Here is a 5,732-nt window from a genome sequence, read left to right on the forward strand (position 1 = left end):
CTGAGTGAATTTTCATGCAGAGCTAGCTCAGTGATGCCCCCATATGACACGGAGGCTCCATGACTGACAGCCCAAAAAATGAAAGGACAGGAGACAGTATGAATGGGGGGGGCTAGATGATGGGGGGGGGGGTTAGATGATGCTGGACTTCCACTGAACAAGAAATGAGGTGGGCTCTACCTGATTTGCTGCAGATTCTAAAGCACACTGAAAGAAGCTCACAGTGTGCAGTGAAAGCAATCAGTCCAGGTAAGGGGCCTGTAGAACAGTGAAATCCTGAAAGAAGGCCATACTTGAGCTCCCGTTAGTGACTTTGCCTTGGCTGTGATAAAATCATCAGATTGTAGCAGGTAGGTGGGAGCATTTCCTCAGTCTCCTGTTCAGTGATTTGACGCGGAGCAGGGGGTAATTAGTGTCAGACATTTGTGAACAAACACCTGATGACAGGTCCACTTGAAGTAGCCGTATCCTGGACTCTTGAGACACGGCTGATCTCTAAATACATTATTCTATGTATTCTCTCTCCCCACAGCTGCCACACACCGCAAAGATGATGCTCAGCCCTGAGGCAATCGATTCTGACCAACCCTCGGCACAGTCAGAATCCGACTCGGCGGTCAGCGAGATGAAGGGCGGCAGCGTGTCGGAGGCAGAGGGCGGCGGACGTGAGACACCGTGTCTCCCCCCACAGCTTAGCCGCGAAGAGAAGAGGCGCAGGAGGCGAGCCACTGCCAAATACCGCTCAGCCCACGCGACGAGGGAGAGAATCCGTGTAGAGGCCTTCAAATTTCCCACAATGCATCTGCAACAGGCGATAATCCGAGGTGACCACTCTGCAGGGCTGTATTCATCCCTGGGGTGGGGGTCACCTTTCATCCAATCACATTTAGTTATGGGGGAGCTCTGACTTGGAATGGTGTAGGAGATATTCAATCATCCAATACAGATCAATAACGTTCATTATTCCTCTATGGGGGTCCATGGGGTACAAATTTTCCAGATTTCTGCTACCAGAAACACTTTGTGCGGTGTTGGATTGGCAGAAGGCAGTATTATAAAGGGCCCGGGGCCCATACACTGAGGGCATCTTGTTTGGGTATATTAGAATCATTCATAATATTACTCCCAGACAAGGGGTGTTATCTATGGGTTATACTTGTGTTAGGGTCCTACATTCATAAGTGGCTTCCAGGGGTAAATACAGTAAACCTGCCAGACATAAGAGGGCAGTGTTCTCAGTTCCTCCACTGGGTGGTGCTGTGTTAATTTTCATTTATAATGAATTACCATACACTTTTGTATTCTTTTGTACTGCAAAAAGACACAGTACCCTCTAGTGGACAAACTGAGACTGGCACTCACTGCCACTCTACTACTACTACTAGGATCATACAGGTGTACATATTCTAGCTAAGGTATAAGAGGAAACTTTAACCATCCCTACTTACCTGAGGTATGCACTAAACAATAAAACTTTCACTGAATAAAATACAATTGTTTATACCACCCCCTAGTGTCCAAGTGTGGAGAATCTTTGTCTGTGATCATCCAGTGTCAAGTTCCAGGGGGTCCTGGCTGCTCTGATTGGTCAGATGAAGGGGCTGATGTTGTAGCTTTCCTAATGTTAACAAGAGCGGCCTAAACCTTTCCATTGTTTGTTTGACTTCTAATATTCTGTGAATGTGACACCCACCTGGCATCGCTCGTTAGGAGATATACGGCATCACTTTAGATTATTGGGGTTTATGGCTTCTTTATGGTTCTATAGTAGCGAATGTCAATCTCAGTTTGTCCACCAGGTGGTGCTGTGTGGTGTGGTCCTGCCACAGCATTTCAATGGGGCTAAAGTCTGGATACATTTTTCTGTCACATGACCCAATTTTGCCAACTTTAGCCCTGGCTGACCTTGGGGTGAATTACCTGGGACTCCCAATGCTGGGAAGATTGACAACTGTGGTGAATGTTTCTCATTGGTGAATTGGATTCCTTCTTTGAGATCATTGCTGATGTCTTTCTTCCTTGGCATTGTGGTAACACACACCTGAATGCTGCACACCAGCAAACTGCCACTAGAGGGCGCCACACTGATCAATCAATGCATCTGTTGGCAACACCTGGCTGCTATTTACCTCCTTCATTCCGATGGAGGGGTCACTGCTGAAAACGACCCCAATCCTTAGTAGGCGTGTCCAATCAGTCACATGTCCAATGCCACCTCCAATTAGTCACATGTTGTGTTCACATATTTCTAAAGTTCCTCAGTGGGGCCTTTAGGAGTAAAGCATTTTGGATTTTCCCAGAATTCCCTGCTAGTTTTATATAAAGAAATCTTTTCTGCTCCCCACAATCCCATTCTGTGACCAATCAGATTGGAGGAACATGTGGTGTACGTGATATCGATAATCAATCCTGAGTGCCCCCTAGTGGGGGGTGCAGAAGATGCCTCCAGGTCATTCACTATCTGCAGGAAGATTCTGACTTACCTGTGACCACCTGGCCTGACACACCTGTGTGATGTCATCATACCAGTGGGCGGGGCTTGTTATAGGGTGTCTGTCTATTATCATCAGATTTAGGAATGGGAACAGCTGCAGGCAGGAGGCACGAGGCACATGATACCTCTCAGAAATAATACCCCAGGGCTCTGTGTGGGGAATGTCAGGCTGCAAATAGCAAGGGAAGAAATTACATTTAGCTGAAGGAGGTGTAAGAAGAGACGAGGGGATGGAGTTCGGTGACACCAGTCATCCAATAAGGGACAGACGAGACCCAACAGCTGGGGCCCCCAATGGTAACCCAACTCCAGCAACAATCCGGGAATTCCTGCCAAGGATGACAGGGGCGAGTGACGGGAGAGCAGGAATGTCATACTGCACAGCAACATGGACATAGCAGCCAACCCAACAACCAATCATATCTCAGGATCTGAGTGCAGGGAATCCCTAACAACCAATCATATCTCAGGTTCTGACTGCAGGGATTCTAAACGACCAATCACATCTCAGGGTCTGGCTGCAGGGATTCTAAACAACCAATCACATCTCAGGGTCTGGCTGCAGGGAATCCCTAACAACCAATCATATGTTAGGGTCTGACTGCAGGGAATCCCTAACAACTAATCACATCTCTGGGCCTGACTGCAGGGATTCCAAACAACCAATCAAATTTTGGGGTTTGACTGCAGGGAGCCCCCGCCAACCAATTACATCTTATGGTCTGACTGCAGGGACTCCCAACAGCCAGTCACATCTCAGAGTTTGACTGCAGGGAGGATTACTGTACTAGCAGGGGGATTGGTGGTAAGGTATGGGTGTGGCTTGTACTATCAGGGGGTTTGGAACAGTTTGGGGCATTATGGGGCACAGAGAGCCGGTGCATCTATTTCTTGCCCTCCAGTCACACGTGGTTCCCCCGGGGGGTGGAGGGGTCACTGAGGGCTCTGTATCTATTTTTGGTGTCTCACCTGTCACCCCGCTCTGCTATTATCATCACAAATCCCCCACAGGGAGGGGTCAGAGACAACACGGGGCCAGGAAATATCATGGCTGTGTATACAGAGTGCTGAGATATCTACATAGGACATAGCTGGGTCATACTGAGCTGCTGAGAGTCTTAGGACTTCTCTTATGTATACTTCCCCTATAGGGCCAACATGGCTGCTAACATGAAAGAACATGAACTGTAATTGGTCTGTGGCCCCTTTTACTGGCGGGCCTTAGGCTGGGGCCCACCTGTGTCATGGACGTCCTATAAGGAGCGCACCAACGTGCAACAACCAATCAGCATTCACCAATCACTGACCGGTCACCTGTAAGTGGTTGTTATTGGTTACTGCACGCCATTGCTCTCTCTGAATAAGTCTGAACATGTCTGACACAGAGAGATCATCCAATAAGGGACAGACGAGACCCAACAGCTGGGGCCCCCAATGGTAACCCAACTCCAGCAACAATCCGGGAATTCCTGCCAAGGATGACAGAGGGGCGAGTGACGGGAGAGCAGGAATGTCATACTGCACAGCAACATGGACATAGCAGCCAACCCAACAACCAATCATATCTCAGGGTCTGAGTGCAGGGAATCCCTAACAACCAATCATATCTTAGGTTCTGACTGCACGGAATCCCTAACAACCAATCATATCTCAGGGTCTGACTGCAGGGATTCTAAACGACCAATCACATCTCAGGGTCTGGCTGCAGGGAATCCCTAACAACCAATCACATCTTATGGTCTGACTGCAGGGACTCCCAACAGCCAGTCACATCACATGGTCTAATTGCAGGGATCCCCAGCAACCAATCACATCTCAGAGTTTGACTGCAGGGAGGATTACTGTACTAGCAGGGGGATTGGTGGTAAGGTATGGTGTGGCTTGTACTATCAGGGGGATTGGTGGTAAGGTATGGGTGTGGCTTGTACTATCCAGGTGATAACATTATTATTGCTGATGTTGGTTAGGTGGCGAAGGCTCTGACACTGAAGCTGAATGAAGTTGATTTTTATGAACCTTTTATGGATGAGCCAATCACCGTCCCCGATAAGCCGTACACTGAGGATGAGCTGGTGGACTTTATCCACAAACACAAGAGGTGAGTGATCCCTTCACACCCTGCACTGACCCCATTACCCCTAGGCATCAATAGTCTACTGGCCCAGACATATTTACCCTGCTGACTCATACTACCCCAAAATGTAATGACTGAACTCTACAACCCAGAGGCACAATAATCTACCCCCATTCTACCCCCAGACATATTGACTCTGCCCACCCGTACTTACCCCAGGTATATAATGCCCCAAACTTATTGACCCTACTGACCCATTCTACGCCCAGAAATATTGACCCTGCCCACCCATACTTACCCAAGGCATTTATTGCCCCAAATTTATTGACCCTACTGACCCATTCTACCCCAGACATGATGGTACCATTACCCTTCTGACCCATACTGTGCACAGTTATAATGACCCTACAGACTGCTCAGAATGCTCAGCTCCATCTGGGATTTCTCACCATTATTCATACAATGAATTCTCCCTGCTGTCTGCAACCAAAACCATATTGTGGCTCCTTCTTCTTTTAGGGCCACACTACGCAAGCTGCGTCAGGTGACCAGGGGGTCATATGGCAAGTCAGCTCATTCGGGCTATTGGGATTGGGACCGGACACACAAGGCCTACAGGAGGAGCTCAGATTACACACACAGCTAAATACCATACAGGGTAGAGCCAGGCCTTGGGGTTCAAATTAGGGATTTCCCCTAACTTGGCCACAGCCGGGACGGTGAGGTATTTGGAGTGATAATGGCAGCTGATGAGGACACCATTACTGTTTCTTCAATATGTGTGGGGTGAGGAGAATCCAACACGGGAATCAGAAGGGCCCCAGCCGATGTTCACCTAACCCATATAATGGTAACCCTGGGGCCCTCTGACCTCACCAGATCCTGGCATGGTTATTCTGATGCCCCCTTACAGTGCTAGGGGCAAGTCAGGGTAACCCCGAGCCACACTGGGGTGGAATTGCCAGGGAGTTTATAAACGTACCTGGTAAGCGGTGCCCGCAGCGTCCTCCAGCGATGCCTGGCATCTTCTTCCCCTGGCAATGCCCTGCCAGCATTTGCCTCCCCGGCGTTTGAACGTTAAGGACGCGAGCCGGGACATCTGCGTGCGAGTGTGTGGCTGGGGGCCGGAACCAGGTGGGAAATTTAAAGTACTGAGTGTTCTTA

Source organism: Pyxicephalus adspersus, chromosome 1, assembly GCF_032062135.1.
Source record: "Pyxicephalus adspersus chromosome 1, UCB_Pads_2.0, whole genome shotgun sequence".
NCBI classification, from domain to species: Eukaryota; Metazoa; Chordata; class Amphibia; order Anura; family Pyxicephalidae; genus Pyxicephalus; species Pyxicephalus adspersus.